The 22,219-nt window shown below is 36.0% G+C and overlaps 1 protein-coding gene and 1 pseudogene across 1 annotated transcript in view; one reads left to right on the top strand and one right to left on the bottom strand.

Annotated features, from left to right (window-relative positions):
* The window catches only part of LOC116599528 (zinc finger protein 875-like), a 51,633-nt gene extending 31,281 nt beyond the window's left edge, over nucleotides 1-20,352 (bottom strand). Inside the window, exon 1 of the mRNA XM_032359415.1 lies at nucleotides 20,050-20,352. The gene's annotated coding sequence lies outside the window, so the exon portion shown is untranslated. The remainder of the gene's footprint in view (nucleotides 1-20,049) is intronic.
* Nucleotides 1,561-2,245, top strand: LOC116599844 (annotated as a pseudogene).
* Nucleotides 20,353-22,219: the final 1,867 nt, after the last annotated feature.

Here is a 22,219-nt window from a genome sequence, read left to right as displayed (position 1 = left end):
ACAAATCAAAGAGCTGAGGTCAATCTTTATGTAATTTGTGGTGGGAAATGTCTTAAAGGGATGGTTAGAAATTCAGTTGATCTACTTCCAACGGTCTGCATCACCAAAGCTCATGCAAAAAAATAGTCACTTCCATATTTTAACACTCTCCTGATGACATTAACCAACATGTTGCTCAACTGACGAAAGACAGTCTTACAAAATAATTCTTTCACAACTTGAGGCTATAAAATATCTTTTCTTGGTAGAAATCAATATGCCTTTATTCTGATTATTAATCCAAATGATTACTGAATGTTCCTGTCTATAATTTTCAGAAATGAATTTTCAAAAAATTTTTAAAGATTTTAATTATTTATTTGAGAGAGAGAGACAGAGCATGAGCAAGGAAGGAGTGGAGGGAGAAGGAGAAGCAGACTTCTAGCTGAGCAGAGAGCCAGACAAGGGGCTCCGTCCCAGGACCCTGGGATCATGACCTGAACTGAAGGTAGACTCTTACCCAACTGAGCCACCCAAGTGCCCCAGAAATGAATTTAATATTCAGTTACTTTATCCTTCAGGAATGTTTCTCTCTCTTCCTTTTTATGATCTTTATTTTCTGCTGGTAATTCTTCAAATACATAAATGTGCACATGTATATATATATATATATATATATGTATATATATATATATATATACACATGTGTGGATCTATTTAATTTGCACTTTAAATCCTTCTTACAAAAATATGTCATATACAATAAAATATATATATTTTTAAATGTACATATATTTATCATAAAAATTAACAAAGTAAAATCACTTCTTAAATCTTTAACTTGAACCTGATGTTGGGAAAATATTAAGATATGAACAAAAAAAGGGGATTATTGTACAGGATATTTTTAATCCCCCCCCCCACAATCCTAATGTCTTTTGCATTGAATAAAGGTGTGACTTCTAAAAATCCAAATAAATGCATGTTAGTTCAGAGCTTTCCCTTCCATGTATCATGTACTAGAGAAATACAGAAGTTTAGGAAGATCTTACAAAAGAGAACAGGAAAATTTTACCTACGGTAAAGGGTGGAGGTGAGTGAAAAGAACAGGGAGAGAGAGCACGGATAAATGATATAAACGTGTTCGGGGAACTATCAACAGATTCAGTGCCACACACATACCTCATAAAATCTTAACCCCTGCAATATGGCTTTTATTAAATGCAGTTTTACATATGCACATACTATGAGTGAGGGATGATGTTTGAATAAATTACCATAGACAGTTGGCAAACATCAGTAATAAAACGATAGCAAAGAGTCATTGTTTAAGCAAATTTTGTAAAAGGCCCCATGAAATGCTCTGGCAGCACAAAGGAATGAGGGTTAGGTTCCTGAGATGTATGACAACACTCACCTAGAGCTGATGAGACTGAGATAACAAACATTTATCTAAATTCCAAGCATGTCCTTCTAAAAGGATATCAACAAAAGAGAAAAAGACTGCTTGGAAAGAAAATAAATTTGGATCTCAAAATGTTCATTGTAAGCAAAACTAAATTTAAAATAAGGAGGCAAGTCATGAGTGATGCGCGCCAGCCCTATGAAAGAGGCTGCGGAGAAGCTTCTAGAGGCTGCGGAGAGGTACACGTCCCAGTCTGCTGACCTCTCTGAGGCTGTGGACTGGAAAATGATGCCCTGTGCCAGAAGCTGGAGTTACTTGAGTACCTGAGGCAGGTGCAGTCCCTCACCTGTGAAGTGGGTGCACTCAGAGGAACGGAGTCCCTTGAACACCGAATAAGTGAAACAGAAGTCAATGCCCTTGAAGCTGACTATCAAGACACTACTGGCCGCCTGCAGGATGATATTCGGAGCATGAAGGAAGGTCACCTTTGGGAATACCAAGATGTGCAGAATGTCTAGATGGCTCTTGACGGGGAGATTGCCACCTATAAGAAGCTGCCGGAAGGCAAGAGAGAGGGATGGCTCTGCCCCTTCCAAACGCTTCTTCCCTGAACCTGAGAGAAACCAATCTGGATTCACTCCGTCTGGTTGACCCTCAATCAGAAAGGATACTTCTGATTAAGATGGCTGAAACTGGAGATGGGCAGGTTATCAGTGAAACGTCTCAGCATCACCATGACCTTCAGTGAAAATTACACACACTTAGTGCAGCAATAGATTACTGGCAAGAATAAAAAAAAAAAATCCATATCTTAAAGAAACAGCCTTCAGATGCCTTTCTGCAGTTTTTCAGGAGCACAAGATAGATCAGAATAGGAGTAATCTCTGTCTTAAGAACCAACACTCCTGAAAGATTTAGGAAAAAAAAGTTTTCAGCATAATCTAGTTTGTAAAGAAAACCTGTGCTAGAATACTTTTTGAAAAGTATTTTTGAATACCATTACAACTACTTTTTACCAACAAGTATCTGACCAACTTGTTTCTGCTTCAGTTAATTTTTGGAAAACTCAAAAATAAAATAAAAGATAAAATAAGTAGACAAGCAATAATCTCTCTCTCTCTCTCACACACACACACACGTCCAACAAAAAGAATTTAACTGAGAGAGACAACTGTTTGACATAGAAGAAGAACAGAAATCACTTTTGGAATTTGTGAATAATTCCTCAGGGTGTAATGAAAAATGTATGGACATTTCCACATCCAAAAACAGATGAAAAAGCTGCAAGAAAGTCTGTAAAATAATCTATGGAAAAATCCTAATCAACTAACTGTTGACCAGTAGGAGAAACAGATGGAGAAACAGACATCAAAAGTGAAAGAGACATGGCACTGGGCTGACCTGGTCATCTACAAAGAACACTGGAATTCTTAAATAAGAATTGGTAAACACACACTTTCAAATGTGGTACAAAGAAACTAGCAATTAGAATTCCTAGCATATTTGCTCAAAAATTAAGGTGAAATTACTACATTGACTGAGATTTTTTTCCAGAAAGACTTGATGAAGTGTGTCCTGTTTCTGTTTTGAAGTTCTTTGGAAAAATTAAAAATCTGGAGCAGAATTTTTAATAAAAGTCAAAAAGACATCTTAAACCATTACACATTACAGTTAATTTTAATTTTATTATTTGAATTTTTCTGTATAATCCAAGCTTTCTAGAATGTAAGAAAATTAATTTTTTATATTTACTGGTTATATTACGCATAAAGACAAGTTTATTACTGAATATACACGAGACTATAAACACAATTTTGAATTTTTTTATAATTATGAACAAATTTTATTTTATGCATATTTTTATAATACACCATGTTAATGCTCAGTAAAATATGTCAAATGCATGTTTTTGTATACTTTTATTTAGCTTCTTAAACTGTGGAGTCTCATTTCAGTACATATCATCATTTTTAATGCTGCCTAATATGCCATATTATTTTAAATTATTCTTTTTTGTTTGCTTAAGTTTTTTCCTAAGTTGTCCATAAGCATTGATGTGATACACCTGCATTTCTAAATGTGTGAGCAAGTCTTCTTATACTCACCTCTTTAAAAAATGTTCTAGTCTGAAATCAAAATTAAAAGGCCTTAACTGGGTGCATGGGTGGCTCAGTCAGTTAACTGTCTGTCTTTGCTCAGGTCTTGGGATGCCAGGGAGCCACACATCTGGCTCCCTGCTCAGTGGGGAGCCTGCTTCTCCCTCTCCCTCCATCCCCTCCCAGGCTGAAGGGCATGCGCGCATGCACTCTCTCTCTCTCAAATAAACAAAATCTATTTTTTTATTTTATTTTATTTTACCTTTTTTTTTTAAGATTATTTATTTATTTATTTATTTATTTGAAAGACAGATCACAAGTAGGCAGAGAGGCAGGCAGAGAGAGAGAGAGGAGGAAGCAGGCTCCCCATTCAGCAGAGAGCCCAACGCGGGGCTCGATCCCAGAACCCCAGGATCATGCCCTGAGCCGAAGGCAGAGGCTTTAACCCACTGAGCCACCCAGGTGCCCAACAAAATCTATTTTTTTAAAAGGCCATAATTTATTTCACTGATTAGTAGAAGAAACTCTCCAATAGTTGACATTAAATATGCATATCAGGAAAAAATAACATAGAACAAAAACAGATAATGATTTGAGTATTATCAGAAACCAGGGAGAATATTGTAAAGAGGAAATGGGATCTTGGTTAGAACTAATAAAACTGAGCTCTATTAACTAATAAAAGTTTTGAGGGGAATCTTATTTAAGGCATTTCAGCAGTCACAATTTCTTAGAGGCAAGAAATATAAATGGTTCAATGAAAGAACAGGATTTAACATATAGGAAAACTTTCAGGTGTGAAAAATGTTTCATCTCAGTCAAGTGTAATTTTTAAAGGATTTTGGTTAAATTGACTGAGTACTGAAGTATAAATAATATAATTCTCTGTGTAATGGTAGAGTAGTAGTAATTATGCATCAGCTTGGAATTAGACATCACTAGACCTGAATGCTTTCACTCAGTGGGATTAAGAAAAACACATACAGTGAATAAAGCTAAAAGATTTTTTAAAAATCTCAGTATTTTAATCTATAAACTTTTGGAAAATAAGAGAAAATGGCATCTGTATTGTGAATTGTGTTCATGTTAAAAAAACTATCAGTAAATAACCTAGTTTCATACATTTATGACAAGAACTTTAAGTGTTATAATTATTATAAATCAGTGTGCTAAATGTTACATCTTTGAGATGTTAATTGAAACCTGAGTAATTGAAAAGAAAAAACCCTTAAAATCATAAGGAGAAATACGTGTCAAATCAAGCACCAGGCAAAAGAACAGTGTGTGTGTGTGTGTGTGTGTGTGTGTGTGTCTGTGTGTGTGTGTTTGGGTGCTTGAAAATCAAAAAAAGTCAAAGTAGTAGGAGATTCCACTATCATACTCACTGAACTTTCCATATTAAAATAACTCTGGATTTTAAATTTCAAAGTCAGATTTTGTAGCACAACATTTTAAGGAAAGTGATTCTAAATGTTATCGATAGGATAGTAACAATTTTAGTTGAGTGATAATTGGAATGTTTTTATCTTTGAGGGCCCCTCAGATTTTATTTTTTTAAAGATTTTATTTATTTACTTGACAGACAGAGATCACAAGTAGGCAGAGAGGCAGACAGAGAGAGAGAGGGAAGTAGACTCCCTGCCGAGCAGAGAGCCCGATGCAGGACTAGATCCCAGGATCCCGAGATCATGACCTGAGCCAAAGGCAGAGGCTTAACCCACTGAGCCACCCAGGCTCCCCAACCCCTCAGATTTTTAAAGACAATTTATGGACCACATCTAGCAAACATTTTCTATCTACCTACCTACCTACCTACCTACCTATCTATCCATGCCTTTGTTCATCTACTACTGAAGTCATCTGCTATCATATAAAATATAATTTTAGGGACAGATGAGGCATAAAGAAATTAAAATATTTGTTGAACTACTCTGCAGAAGGAGCATTGCCTGTGAGATGAAGAATGGGAGGGGATGCCCTTGCTTGTATTTGTGGCTGCCCTTAATCTGTATGAGGTCACTAATCATTATGGTTCTTTCAGATTCTACAGTTATTTGAGATAATTCAGGAAATGACATCATTACAATTGCCTCCTTCAAATCAAGGATGAGTTTGATTTAACAAATCAAACTTTTTGGACACTTTCCCTGAAGCAAAGATTATGATTCATGGTGGCTTCATATAAAAATCTTGAAAGCTAAGAGATGGATTATTTCAGTTTAGCAAAGGCAGTAAGATTCTGCACTCTTTTTCTTTTTTTTTTCTAGTTCCTGCTCCATGACTTACAACTTACTCCATAAGCTTTGTAAACTAGTTTATAGAGATTCAAATGCTCAAAACTGAATGATTTTGAGATCATAATTTTGGAACAACAAAAAAGGGTGAAATGCTTCATTTTGGTTCTACAAATTAATGAAGAATGCATTTATATTGAATCATATTTGAGACAAGGTTTCAGATCCTTTTCAGGAGCCTAACCTTTTGCTGCCCATCATTTTAATTTCAAAATCAGCTTTTCAATGCTATGTATCTAACATGGTGGGTTGATTTAATTTTAGAACCGTGTTGTCATTCTCCCTTGATGCTAAAACAATGGATATGAAGCAGTTAATGGACTAATGTGCAAACTATGCTATTTTCTGTTCAATAAATATATCAGTGGTATTGTGCATAGCAGATCTCAGGAAAAGGACTATTGTTTCACCTTTAGTTACTTAAAGTCTACATAAAAGATTCAAACTCTGGGGGCGCCTGGGTGGCTCAGTTGGTTAGGCAACTGCCTTCGGCTCAGGTCACGGTCCCGGAGTCCCAGGATGGAGTCCCGCATCAGGCTCCCAGCTCCATGGGGAGTCTGCTTCTCCCTCTGACCTTCTCGCCTCTCATGCTCTCTCTCCCTGTCTCTCTCTCAAATAAATAAATAAAAATTAAAAAAAAAAAAGGTTCAAACTCTGAACTTAAGAGAAAAGAAAAAAAATAGATAAACTTGAAACTAGAAGTCACAAGTTAATAGGATAGAATCTTTCTATTGAAAAGGGCATTTGAGTTGGGCCATGCCTGGTTAAACCAGTCTTGTGCCATTACATTGGGTGGTCGCTGGAAGAGACCAACAGATAGGACTTAAATTACAGTGTGCAGCCTGTAATAACTATGCTTTATTTTGTTTTCCTAATGAAATGTAGCAATTAAAACCTCTATCACTTGGCAGAAAACAATGAAACTGGCCAGCTAAACTCTGGAAGCACTTCCAGAATCCAAGGTCATTAATTTGAGGGCCAGAATTATATATCCAACAGGATTTTTTTTTTAAATGTAAATTACATTGTCTCATTCTTGTCGTAAATAACAACAAAAAATCAGTTCACCTCTTCTCTCTCCTTTTGCTCCACCTAACGAGCATTTTGATAAGTTTTCACACACAGTAAATTTCAAAATCTTTACCTTATTTAAATAAAACACACCTATAAATAATAGCCACAATTTTATCTAATGTTTTCTCATGCCCTGCTTCTAAAGGCCAAGATTTGAGATGGTTTATTAAGATCTAAAGTTTTAATGCAGGCATACACTTAGAAACAAGTCAACTAAAAATTATGCACTCAGAGAAATTAGGTAAATCCTCACTTGAACTATCAAAGTAATAAGTTATTTCCTTTGGGTAATTTATTTATAAATCCTATTTACTAAGATCCTTAATTGCAACCAAATAAATGATCTAAATGTATTACTAATCTGATAGGTTAAGCAATATGACCAAACCTGCATTATCATGTATTATTAAGCATGAACTATCAAAATTAGTTCAGCTTTTAGAATTAATCTTTTCTTAATCAGCTTTTAGAATTAATCTAAATTCCGAGCTTGATTTATATCAAGGAATTTGGAACTTATTAAGTGAACTGATATAATCACAAATCATTATTCAACTTTTCTTATATATTGAACTCATTATTGTTTAAAAAAATGGCAACAGGGGAAGCTGGGTGGCTCAGTGGGCTAAGCTTCTGCCTTCAGCTCAGGTCATGATCTCAGGGCCCTGGGATCAAGCCCCACATCCGGCTCTCTGCCCAGCAGGGAGCCTGCTTCCCCCTCGCTCTCTGACTGCCTCTCTGCCTACTTGTGATCTCTCTCTCTGTCAAATAAATAAATAAAATCTTAAAAAAAAAAATGGCAACAGTGCTCACGTACTTGGATTATAGGAGGCTTTAATTTTTGTTTTTATACTTTAATTTAAAATGAGTATATATAATGTGGTATGCTGGAAATTAAATGTTTCTTCAAAAAGAAGGAACTTATTTACTAAGGTTGTATATTTGAGAAGGTTTACTAATATAAGGTATAGTTCAGTAGGACATATAGTTTAGACCAGAATTATATTTCTTAAAGAGTTGATATATAAGAATAAATAGAATTACATGAGAAATATATATACTGAAAAGTTTAACATTAGAATTAATGTATATAATGGAATATTACTCAGCCATAAAAAAGGAAATCTTACCATTTGCAACAATGTGGATAGAACTAGACAGTATTATGCTAAGCGAAATAAGTCAGTCAGAGAAAGCAAATACATGATTTCAATCATAATTGGAATTTAAGAAACAAAACAGATGAACTTTGGGGAAGTGAGGGAAAAATAAAGTAAGACACCATCAGAGGGGGAAACAAACCATAAGAGACTTAACTATAGGGAACAAACTAAGGATTGCTGGAGGGGCGTTGATGGGGGAATGGGGTAATTGGGTAATTGGGTGATGGGCATTGGGGAGGGCATTTGATGTAATGAGCACTAGCTGTTATATGCAACTGATGAAACACTAAACTCTACCTCTGAAACTAATAATATACCATATGTTAATTAATTGATTTTAAGTAAGATTTTAAAAAAGAATAAATAGAAGGTAATACATATGCAAGCATATGGCAGATTCACCCTATAACTTGATGCTAGCTGAAAGCTGGTCAGGAAGAGACTTCTTAGAGACAATCAGATGATCTGCCTTGAAAGAAAGAGGAAGTATGAATTGGATGGCTAGTGATGGAGGTAGGCTGGGTCTGAGAACTCGGGGGTGTCCTGCAATACCAGCCAAAATATTCCTTGACTTCACGCAGGATAGAAATCATATGCAAGCCAGAGAAAGTGAAAACAGAGTTTTGTTAAACAGCTTAAGTGATAGAGTAGAGCAGATGGAGAGTCTGGGAGACTCAGGAAGGAAAGGAGAGTGAGTCTCTCCATCGCTTGGGGTTGGGGTTTGTATTAGAAGAAGGTCTAAGAGGGAATCCAGGGTAGGTTCTGATCAAAGCTGAGTGACAGGTAAAGAGCAGAGATTCTTTAAGGAGTACTGATGATCAGCTGAGATTTGTTTGCAGCTGATGACCTGGAATGTGTTTGGGATCTGGCTCTCTTTAGGTGTTATCATGTGTTTGGGGGCCTAGGACAAAACTCAAAGAATGATTAACTTTTCTTGCTTCCCACTTAGAGTGGGAGCTTAGTTTCTGTGGCTTATTCACATGCAAAATATAGAAGATGAGTCAGTGGGACCTAGCAGAAAACCAGCAGAGAAGGAACTTTTCTAAAATAGAGTCCCCCTCAGCTTTCCCACCTCAGAAGTATAGGAAGAATCCGTGTCAGGTTATTATTATGTGGATGAAAGAAACAAGGTAGCAAGTTGCAGTTTGATTGTGTGTGTGTTTGTGTGTGTGTGATTCACAGAGAAAGAGACAGAGAGAGAAGGCAGAGAAAAAGAACATAGTAAATATAAATGAAGTAATTCCTAAGTGCACAATTAGGAGGAACCAGAAGATATTTTTTTTTAAAAAGCATGTTGTCTACTTCTTAAAGTTAGAAATCTGGAATAGTTTGACTCTGTAAATTTGTTTGAAAAGTATCATAATTATATGGGCAGGACTAAAACTAGAAATACAACTGAAACAGAATTTCTTGTCAAAAGTATGATCATAACACTCATGGGACTCAATTAAAACATATCATATTCTCCCAGTGTATTATATAAACACCAAAAGACACAGCATCTTATAAAAGTAGGAATAGTGCTTAGAAGTCAGCTGAGAATACAAAAAATCTGACTTTTTTTTTCGAATATATATATGGCACGTATATATGTCACACTTGCCAGACTCAAAAATGATCAATGCAGGGGATCGAGAATCCTAAGACTTGGGACTCTGCCCTCAAAAGACTTTCTGCCTAATGGAGTACCTTCTACTTACTTCTCATGTCTGGGATTGCTTAGAGAGACACACTTAACATTATCAGGTGTATGTTAATATCTTTAAATCATATGATTAGATGCATGGTTCAGTTTTTATTAATTTTAGGAAAATGGAGAAACACCCAACAATTTGACAAAGATGCTTGACAAGAGTTCCTAGAATTAAGTATGTGGAACATACTGATATTCATGCTATAATCTATATTTTCTTCTATACGATGATACATATTTTGTTTCATTTTTAAAGACTTATTTATTTGAGAGAGAGAGAGCATGAGTGGGAGGGGCAGAGAGAGAGAAAGAATCTCAAATAAACTCCATGCTGAGTGTGGAGCCCAGTGCACGGCAGTGGGGAGCAGAAGCAGGGGACTGGATCTCACAAGCCTGAGATCGCTGCCTGAGCTGAAACTAAGAGCTGGATATAACTGACTGCACCACCCAAGTGCTCTTAAGATGATATATGTTTTGACACAATTTAAAGGCCAGTACACTGGAGGTGATGTTCTTGCTTTGATGACATGAGGGAAAGCAAGGAGGTTCTATGGCTTCCTCCCATTGTACCTTCCATGTCAGACTTTTCCAGAAAAATGATGACCTTTTATTAAAACCTGTTACTTTTCATTCTTATAAGACAAAAACAAAACACACAGTGGACTAGTTATTGGGTACTCAAAGTTACTATGTGAAATTAATTTGCTTCCATTTTTTTTCTTGAAATAATATAAAATAAAACAGTATTTCCAGCACTTCAGTTGGCAGAGATGAAAGATGAGTGGCAGAGGGAAACTGTTCATTCCTTGGAACATTTTACACTTTTTGCCCAGGAAAGTAGCACTCACCCCCCCTCAAAAAAAATCACTGGCATATTAATATCTTCTAAATATAGGAGGAATAAAATCCTACAGTTTGACGCTTCAGAATGGTGTAGAACTGATCACAAATAAATGAATGCATAGAGAGTCATATAAAGTGGTTGTGGAAATCTTATTTTATGAATATAACTAAGGAAAACTAGGGGGCGCCTGGGTGGCTCAGTGGGTTAAAGCCTCTGCCTTCAGCTCAGGTCATGATCCCAGGGTCCTGGAATCTAGCCTCACATCGGCTCTCGGCTCAGCAGGGAGCTTGCCTGTCTCTCTGCCTACTTGTGATCTCTGTCTGTCAAATAAATAAAATCTTAAAAAAAAAAAAAAAAGAGTGTCAGCTCTGCCCCCTCAGAACTAAGGAAAAGTAGCTCAAATTTCTTTGAGAGTATTTCAGAGAAGTTAAACTGGAACCGCTTCCAACATCAGACTTATTTGCTTGATACTAAGGTGAGAATAAGGGAGAGAAAAAGAGGCGGCCGAGGAGTCATCAATATATAACATTTTCTTAAAATAGAATACAAATAAATGTGTAGTAGGATGGCTACAGATCTGAGGGCCCAGTAGAGAACCCCAAGTTGTCTCCTTTTGGAAGGATTACAATCAACCATCTGCTAAACTCGCTTGAAGAAAAAATTACCTAAAGTTGGTAGAGTTTCCCTCTTGCCTGTGAAGTCCCTCTCCCTAACAAGTCACTTCATACTTAACAAACCAAGAAACTAACAGCAGAACCACAGCGCAAAGGAATAAAAAGCTTCTGCAGAATAAAACACAAGCCTTCTCAAGCATCCCACTGGTCCTTTATTCACCAAGAACTAAAGAACACTTCACATTACTTCTTTGAATATCTAAACATTTTTCCTTGTGAAGGAAATTATTGCCTGTCTTGGAATAGCAATTTAATGTTTCGACAGAATGAAGGCATTTTAAAAAGTGCAGTCATTCTATGCTGTATCCATTAAACCAACGCATGTTTACTTTCGTTGACCACGGTTATTTGTGCATACCTTAAATGAGCTTCTATATTGGTTATTATTCGTATCATTAAATCGCTTTTTACTGACTTTAACTGCCACCTCCTGAAGGGAAGAGCCAATTGTCAAGACTAAATAGCTTTCTTACGTCTATGGGATTTGCCACTTCAAAAAAAGCAAAATGCTTGGCTTTTTCCTGAAGGCTGAGTAAAGAAAGTCTCACCAGGGCCCTAATATATGTTCAATATGGGGAAAGTTATGGACTAATAAGTGCAGCAGTGCTTCAGCTATTAAAACTGTTCATGAAAAGGTGAGATTGGACAAAACCTTAAAATTTATAAGATTTCATACTTAAATGAAGACCTTTTATCTTTGTCATTATATATACAAGGACTATCATTTTTCTAATTGCATACGTTACCTTAAAACAATGTTGCTCTTTTGATCTACTAAATAAAAAACAGCAAATACTGAATAATACATTTTTGAATCGATGTCTTCAATCTCACGTTCCCCAACATTTGAAAAGAACTCAGTACTAGCAAAGTGGGTATTAGAGATACTGCTTTACATAGAACTTAGGTTACAAGAAGTTTTGAACTAGAAAATCCTTTGTTACTGAGGAGCTAAGCCGTTTTCAGAGGCAGAAAGATGAACTTGCCATTCATTGCTACAGCAGTTTTTGCAAGTGGTTCTTGTCTGAACCTAAGTGGCTCAGACTCTAGCCTGCATCATAACTAAATGTGCACAAGGACTGTTGAATGTAAAGAGGGAGGGGAACAGGAGGAAAAAGAGAAGGAGGGGAAAAGAGAATGGCCTTGTATTAGAGTCAATTAAATCATAACCTCTTTGGCAAAATGAACCATGAATAGCACCATATTCATTTTCAAATTGGCCCACAGGGATGGAGCACCATAAGTTTTCAGGAGTATAAATAATTGAACAGTAACATACCAACAAGTTATACTTTGATTCTTTGGGGTTTGTTTTTCAAAACCATTCTTGCATTTTGTTTTGTTTTGTTTTGTGGATGAATTGACAGGGGAGGATAATTTAAGAAGAATCTATCACAGCCTCCAGATAAATTTATATTTCAGAAACTTCCTGCCCAAATTCACTAGTAGGAATGTCTACTCTAATTTTTTGTGCTAATACACATGCAAATTTTTTAAATAAAGACTTTATCCTTTGTCTTGTGAAACTTTACAGTAAAAAGTAATTGTAGTTAGTTTTCTTCACCTAATTTAACCATTATTATTATTCTGGCAGCCAGAATAATAAAGATTTCTGAAACACTTAAATTATAAGATGCTCAGAAAGCAAATATACCATTGCAACTTTAGGAATGTTATTTCCTCTGTCTTGAATATTATTGCATCATGAGGGTTTATAAATTACGTATATAAAAATATAATTTTAATAGTAAGTTTTAGCATATATTGAGAAGCATCTGCCTAAGTGCATAATTATGAGCATTTCTTTTTTTCTAGAAAAATAAATATGTGATTATTAAATTTCAGCTCGAGAGTTAGAAAAAGGGGCAGAAAGCTCCACAGAAAAACTATGATTTAAATTTGGCTGTTTCTTTGTAAAGTCAATTGAAAAATAATTAAATACCTATAAATGGAGCAAGATATAATGATACTGAGGAACTGCTTTCTTTAAAACAGTCCATATTGTATTAACTTTATTGGAAAATAATGTATATTAGCGGCGTCCAATTTTATTTTGTGAAGTTCAAATATTTTCATGTGCAAAGGAAGACAAAGCAGAAAACTTGAGAATGATCCAACAATCCTTATACTGAAAGGAAAGCCCAGTTACACTAGATTGAAGGATAGTGAAAAATTCCTTTCTTTCAAGTTCTCTGGCTGGCTAATAATAAAACTGAAAAGGACAGATTAACAAGAGAAAAACAAATTTAATTTCATACCTATGGGAGTCCTGTAAAAATATGAGACTCCTAGGCTGGTAAGTAATTCAGCTTTATATACCAGTCTGAGCTTAGGAGAAAGGGGTAGAGGACTCGGACTCCAAAGGAGAGGAAGACAGTTTACACAAAGATGAGAAGAGCGAAAGTTTGATGAACAAATGGTTCCTATACCATGCGAAAAAGTCTTTTTACTGGTAACAGTTCTTTTCCTGGTTCAAGCCCCTATCTAAATTCTTGTAGGCAGTTTAGGGGAGAGGTAGAAAGCTTTCCTGATCTCCTGGGTCTTAACTGCCTTCCGCTCAGAACAATCCAGAAGTCAATGTGGCTCATTTAGAAGGGCAGATTCTGCTTCCCCTCAGATGTATTGATCACTATGTGCACATAAGGAAACCATTTTAGGTCGAGGAAAGAACCAACCAAATGCATTACAAGGGAAAGTTTCTAGCACTCACAGGAGACCTAGAATAACACCAGTTCCCATAAGCCATAGTGGAAAATCTAATAATTCACATGGCAGTGTGCTAAGAAAGAACTTGCCTTGGCGGTGGACAAAATTAACCTTAGACTGGACATCCTTCTGGTCCTAGCTAGTTAAACATAAAAGCAGAACCTAGACAGATAAGTCTGTTTCCAAATAACAGCATTCTAGAACAAGACTCGGAACATTTAAAAAATCTAAAAATATGCAGTACGAAATAACATCACCTTTACAATGCACTGCCATCCAATTAAAAATTGCCACATATTCAGAGAGACAGGAAAGCACAATCCATAATGAGAAATTCAGTCAATCCAAACTGAACCATAGTAGCAAATGATTGAATTAGTAGATAGGGTTATTAAATTAGTACGATTTTATTACATGTCTTCAAAAAGATAGAGAAATCATAGAACATACTAATCAGACACAGGAGATATAATAAAACCACAAATCAAAATTCTAAAGATGAATTTTTATTTCTCATTAACTTCCATGTTCATAGCAGTAATTTTATATAAGCCTATAAGCCAATAAAATAGAAGATAGTCAGATGTCAAAGTTGAGTCCTTGAAAGGTGACGAATCCAAATTGAGATATGTGCCATAAAGTATAAATAGATTTTAAAAACTTAGTTTGATAAAATATTATACATTTTGATAATATTTTATATTGATTACATATTGAAATGGTAATAATATTGATATTGAGATAAATATAGTATTAACATTGACTTCATTGTTATCCTTTTACTCTTTTTAATGGCTACTATAAAATTTAAAATTCCTATGTGCTTGTATGTGTGGTTCACACATATCTATTTCCAATAGATAGCATTGGTCCCAGAGAGGCGGAAACTGGGTCTTAAGGAAGACAACCTGTCCACAATCACTATGGGAGATACTGCAAGGGCTGATACCAAATTCAAGTCACCTGCCCCCACATCCATAACAGGGATCCTCTTGTTCTTCAATGATGATTTCCAAACCAATGATGCACATATATTATGTACTCTGACATACAGTTATAAAGAACATGAAAGAGGAGAGTGTTTCATAGGGTCTGAGCGCTCTTTCTGCAGAAATAGTTCCTTATGTAATGATCATTGTCTTTTTAAATTTATTTTATTTCTAATTTGTATCTATACGCATGAGATAATTATGGCCTTATTAAAATCTCTTTTGCTCAAATGTGTTTTAAAATTTTCATAATAGAAAAAAAGGCTAATTAAGGATGTAAAAACTGCTGAGGCATAAACTGTAGCAACCGAAATTTCAATGATAAAGCATTGTTAAGGGATTAGCACAAATTAGTATTAGTTACGCTAGGGCGCTAGGCACAAAGTGGCTAGAGTTATATCTTCTGATTGAGAGGAACTATCCACATGATATTTACAGATTTAAGAAAGCTGCCTCAATTATGTCTTGTTCTTATTTGGGAAAGTAAGAAATCTTCTGTAGAAAGCTCAGATCTCCTACCTAGAAAAATGTACACATACATAATCTTTGAAGTTGCAAACAATTTCAAAGGGCTTATGCCAGCCCATCTTCTGACTTTCAGATCCCTGAAGCACAGGGTAAGAACTTCTCCGTTGTACCTTTGTGCCCCTGCTCTCCAACCCTAAGCAGTAAGTGCCAGTATAAAGGTGCATTATGTAAGTTTTTTTCTGTTTAATGCTTACAGATGATTGGAATAAATACATAAAATAAGTAACTCTCCTAGAAAGAAGAACAGGCTCTGTCCTAATATTATTGGTAAAGAAAAACTGAAAGTGTTACTGATTTGGAAAGAAAAGAACAAACTGGAGGTGATATATTAATAGCTTGTAAAGTGGACTTTAGTTGAAAAAGAAAGAATATTACCAGAGACATGAGGGAAGTTTCTTAATGATAAAATGGTCAATTCATCAAGAAGAAAAACCTAAGAGTGTTTGCCTCTCAGAAAGGCACTCCAAAGAACATGGTGAAAAAAAGTTGACAGTACTAAATCCTTAATCCATAGTTTGGGATTTTTATAAGAATATTGAAATTTTGAAAATTACTACCACAGAAATTAACTTAATTTACATTTATGAAGCACCTTGCACAACAAATGAAAAAAAGAAACCACACAAACCCCCCCCACACACACACACATTATTTTCAGATACACAAGGAATATTCACCATGATATATTATATGCTGGACGATAAAATATGCTTTAATACATTTTACGTGATTAAAATCATACAGTACATTCTCAGGAAAAATGAATTAATGCAGAAATTAGTAACAAAAAGATATTGTAAGAATTCCCAAGTGATTGGAAATTCAGTAGAATACTCCCAAATAACCATAGGTCAAAGGAGAAAGCATACAAAAAATTAGTCAATATTTCAACATGAATTTTAAAAACAATAAAACCCCCCAAATTCATGAGGAAATGTTAAAACAGTTTTAGAGGAAAATTTATACTTAGAATTAATACTTAAAAAATAAAACAATTTGAAAGCAATTTAAAAGATTCTACCATAAGAAACTAGAAAATTAAGAGCAAAATAAACTCAGAGTAGGTACAGGAAAGAATATAAAGAGAAGAATGGGAATAAAAATAACAAACAAGAAGAGAAATTAACATAGTCAATAGAAGATTTTTGGGAGGAAAAAAGGAACTTGAAAAATCCCAAGTAAGATTGATCAAGAAAATAAAATTACTAAAATTATGAATTAGAGGATATGGCTATTATATCTATAAATATTATAATTTTAAAAGGAAATATGAACATCTTCATACTCCCCAAATTCAACAATTTAGATATAATTGACACTCTTTAAAGAGCACACTTACTAAAATGAATTTAAAAAATAGAAAACCTGTTATCTATAACTATGAGGAATTGAATTACTGTCATCTTCTTTCAAAGAAAACTAGGCACTAATTAGCTCACTGCTATATGCTATCAAACATTTAAGAAAGAAATCACACCAATCTTACAAAAACTTTTTTCAGAAAGTAGAACAATATATAATTTTCCAAATTATTTCCTGAGACCAATATAAAGTGGTAAGAAAACATGGAAGGAATATTACAACAAAAGAAAATATAAAGCAATACCATACATGAACATAACACAAAATTCATCAATAGGACATTAGAAATAAAAACTAATGGGGCGCCTGGATGGCTCAGTCAGTTAAATATCCCACTCTTGATTTTGACTCATGATCTCAGGGTCATGGGACCGGTTCCAAAATGGGCATGGAGCTTGCTTGGGATTCTGTCTCTCCCTCTCCCTCTGCCCTCCCCCACTCTCTCTGTCTCTGTGTCTTAATTAATCAATTAATTAAAATAGGACCTAGCAATGTCTATATGACAAAATGACCAAATTGAGTTCATCCCAGGAATGCATGATTGTTTCTACAACCAAATATGAAACTGTTACTCACTATAATAACAGTACAAGTAAGAAATATGTTGTTATAATAGATGCAGTAAATGTCAAAAGTTAACACTCATGTGTAAAATTCCCAGCAAAAATAGGAGAAGGGACTTTTTCGTCTGGTAAAAGGACCTTATAGTTATCAAAATACTAAATGGTGAAATATTAAATAATTTCTCCCTGAGATTGAGGAAAAGTAAGGGTGTTCATACTCCTATTCAGTATGTGCTAATGAACCTAGTCAAATGAAATTACTTAGTGAAATAAGACAAGAAAAAAAAAAGCACATAATAATTGAAAAGAAAACACACAACCATATTTATTTCCAGACAAAATAGTTGTGTACATAAGATATGTTTAAGGACTCAACAACCAAATATGTAGAGATACTATGCAAATGTCACAAAGTTGAGGGATACAAAGTAAATATTCAAGATTTTATCATATTTCTAAAAATTGACAACAAACAATTGGAAAATGTATTGCCATTTGCAACAGCACCAAAATACATAAATTGCACTGGATTAAATTTAAACCAAAATGTGCAAGTCTGATGCACTAAAAGTTATAAAACATTGTGGAAAGAAATTTTAAAAGATCCGTATAAATGAAAGATATATCGGACTTATTGCTTGGAGGATTTATAATTATTAGAGTGTCAATTCTCCTCAATCTTTCCTGAAGATGCTTTGTTATTTGAATCGAATTCCAGTAGACATTTTATAGATCTAATAAACTGATTTTAAAATATTTGTAGATAAATGAGCATTTTGAGAAAGAAAAAAATTGAAAATTATATCACCTGATTTTAAGAAGTTCTATAAAAATATCTTAAAGTACATAATCTCAAGTTATAAATATAGATAGTAGGTCAATGAAACAAAATCACAATACCAGATATAGACCCACACAAGTACAGTGAAATGCTTTTCAACAGACACCAGTGCAATCCAATGGAGAAAGAATTGCTTTTTAAGCAAATAATGTTGAAATCGCTTACTGGATATCCATTTGGAAAAATAAAACAAACAAACCAAAAATGCCTTGACCCCTATTTCTTACCAAACACGTAAAATTAGAGCTGATCACAGACATAAAGATAAGGGCTAAAATGGTGATGTTCTAGAAGTGAATATGCAAAATATTTTTAAGACTTTGTGGTAGGAAAATTTTTGTTAGATAAGGAAAAAAACCGTTAATCATTAAAAGATGATTCATTGGATTTCACCAATATGAAAAAATACTTGCTTTGCAAAGAGCATGATAAATAAAGTGAAAAGGTAAACTATAATTTAGAGTTGCTAAATGAAGAAATTTAAAATTCCAAGTTTTGTGCATGATGGGGAACAGCTAGGTTGCTCTTACCTTGCTGGTCACACTAAAAAATGGTGCACTTTGAAAAACAGGTGGCCTCTGTTTCATAATGTTAAATTATACCTATTTTATAACCCAGCAATTACAGAGAAAGAGAGAGAGAGAGAGTTTGATTCCCAAATACCTGAAAAAAGATTTACAAGAATGTTCTTAGTAACTTTATTTTATAAGGCAAGGCTGAAAACAATTCAAATGCCCCAAGAGTAAGTAAAAGGCTAAAACATACTGTGGTTTCTTCATGCGATGGAATATCACTCAGCACTAAAAAGGAGCAATCTACTGATTCGAAAATACACATGAATTTGAGACTTTTTTACTAGTAAAAGAAACTGTACAAAGCGTATATACTGCATAATTCTATTTATAAAAATTTAAAGAACAGAAAAAATTAACCTATGGTGGCAGAAGTCAGAAAAGGGTTTACATGTGAGGGGGTGTTTCCTGAAGGGGGATACTCAGGGAATTTCTGAAGTGATGCACATAAATATCCTGTATCGTAATTTGCATATGTTTGTCCAAACTCAGTTTGGCTGTTCACTTAAAATTTGCATAGTCTCTTACCTATAAATAATACCTTTAAAAGGCCACATCTGGAGTCAGTGAGAAAGCCTCAGTATTCTAAATGTTTCTAATTATAATTGGCCCTGTTGCTGTTTATTTAGCTCAGGTCAGAGGACACACAAATGAAAGTGTATGCATTCTTTCTCCACACCACTTAGCTTCCTCCAGAAGTTAAACCTGGTCATTGCAGAGTTCTGTGCATTTTTTCTTTCTTTCCTTTCTCTCTTCCTCATTCTCTCTCTCTCCCTTCTTCTCTCTCTCTCTCTCTCTGCCTCTGTCTCCCTCTTACTTTCCCCTCCCTCCTTCTCCCTCTCTCTCTCCTTTCTTCTCGTTTTTGTACAAGGTTTCAGGCTTTCTCTGGCTTTCTCTGGCTCTCTATACCCCAAACCCAAGCACCTGAGTTTGGAGGCTGCTGCTGCAGAGACATTCCCCGGTAACAGTTTCCTCCCTGTATTTTGATTCTATCCTACTTCTTTGGTCTCTGTTACTTGTAGACTGTATGCTCATTACTCTTAGGGCTGGAGAGAAACATGTCTTTGGTAAGAAAAATCCTTTGTCCTCCAAAAGGCCTTTACGGCCCCAGCAGATCAGAATCCTGATCCCAGCAACTCTCTAACAGAGGCAGGGGATGCATAGAGCTGAACTGTGTGCCTCTGGCTCCCATAAGTGACTCACACTAGGACCAGCCTCACACAGGCAGCGCCCCTGGGCTCCAGTCCCTCGCGCTCCCGGACTCACCTGGTGCTGAGGCCCAGCGCGGGCAGCGTTGGCAGCAGGGAAGTGCGCGGGGCTGAACTTGCTGTCGCCTGCCGGGGTCCTCCTTCCCTCGCTGCCGGCGCTCTCTCTCCTCCTCCGGGTCCCAGGAACTCACGATGAGCAGCCCTCTTCTGCGGCCGACAGGCAGAGACGGACTGACCGACCTACGTCTCTTAAAACCAGGAGCCGGGCGCCTGGAATCCGTTTCGCCAGTGATGTCACCGGCGGCCTAGGAGAGCCCTGCCGGGGATCGCTGGGCGCCGCTGCTCCCAAGGCCAGAGGGTGCGCTGTCTCTCGCTGGAGTTGGAGAGTGGAGGGGGTGCCCAGCGATGGCCCCGCGCGCTCGGGTCTCCCGCTGCACACCCAAAGAGGCGGATTCTTTAGTCCCGCTTCTCTAGAGGATGGGGAGGGTCGGGCTGGGGGGCATGGTGGGGAAGAGAACTCCAATCTGCCAGGAGTGGAACCTGAGTGCGCCATAGGAGGTGACACTGAGTTCATTGGGAAGGACTGTCAGAGGCTTAGAGTCACAGGCAGCTGTCCCTCACCTGATTACCCAGTGTTTGGAAGACCAGTGTGTTCCAAAGAGATTGTCTAAAATATTATTGTGATTAAAAAGGCATAGTAAACTGAGGCAAACTCTAAAGGGGGAAAGGGGTTGAGGGAGGAGTGAACAGCATCCAGAAATGTATACTAAGGCCAAATGGCATTTGCCAACCCCATACCTGGGCTCCTTCCTTTTGGCGAGATTCATCACATAGAAATAATAAAAATAGATCAGTAATGAATGCAGAGAGGTGGGATTGCCGGATTAGGGTTATTATGCTTTTGATTTTTTTATCTGTTTCAAGTTTCCTATAAAACTGCAGCCCTCGATAACTTTTATTTTGAAAAAAAAATCTCATTTCCTTTTTAAAAAAATGTCTAGTTATTTGTTGGGACAAATGCATATCCTCTCCTATTCAAAGTTTTATTTTGAAGAGAAGCAGTTTTGCTAACCCACTGTCTTCTTTTAATGAGATTTAAATTTAAAACATAAATACAGAGTAGACATAATGTCTTTAATATCCATTAAAATATATGAGTAGTTTTGCAAGCTGTGTACCTGCCTTTGGGTAACAGTAAAATTCACAACAGATATAACTAGGCATATACAATTGGACTCGCATGTGAATTGCATATTACTTGGGAAGGAAACCACAGCACACTTTGTTAACAACAGACTCTGGAGACTTCTACTGCCATAAGAGATTGGGACTTTCATCTTCAATTGCATTTATGTTTAAAATTACAATTAGGTGTATTTTCTCTGTTCTTCTCACTAACTACAAATAAAAACCCATACATTATATTTCTTTTTTAATTTTTTTAAATTTTTTATTAACATATAATATATTATTAGCCCCAGGGGTACAGGCCTGTGAATCTCCAGGTTTACACACTTCACAGCACTCACCATAGCACATACCCTCCCCAATGTCCATAACCCCACACCCCTCTCCCAACCCCCCTCCCCCCAGCAACCCTCAGTTTGTTTTGTGAAATTAAGAGTCACTTATGGTTTGTCTCCCTCCTACTCCCATCTTGTTTCATTTATTCTTTTCCTACCTCCCCAAACCCCCACGTTGCATCTCCACTTTCTCATATCAGGGAGATCATGATAGTTGTCTTTCTCCAACTGACTTATTTCGCTAAGCATAATATCCTCTAGTTCCATCCACTTCCTCACAAATGGCAAGATTTCATTTCTTTTGATGGCTGCATAGTATTCCATTGTATATATATACCACCTCTTCTTTATCCATGCATCTGTTGATGGACATCTAGGTTCTTTCCATAGTATGCTATTGTGGACATTGCTGCTATAAATAAACATTTGGGTGCACGTGCCCCTTCAGATCACTATGTTTGTATATATTTCAAAAAGCAATTTAAAAATTCTTAAAAGCAGAGACTATAAGGGTTATCAAGAGGAAGATCTTTGTTGTGATGAAATAGTTCTGTGTCTGGATTGCATTTGTAGTTATACCAATCTCTCCATATGATAAAAATGAGATGGAACTTGTATAAGTTTCCTGTGATTGCAGAAACAAATTCTCACCAACCAGAATGGCTTAAAACAACAGAAATTTATTCTTTTAAAATTCTGGAGGAC

This window comes from Mustela erminea, chromosome 9 (assembly GCF_009829155.1).
Source record: "Mustela erminea isolate mMusErm1 chromosome 9, mMusErm1.Pri, whole genome shotgun sequence".
Taxonomy (NCBI): Eukaryota; Metazoa; Chordata; class Mammalia; order Carnivora; family Mustelidae; genus Mustela; species Mustela erminea.
Note: the sequence above shows the minus strand (reverse complement) of the source record. Positions and strands in the feature narration are given on the sequence as shown.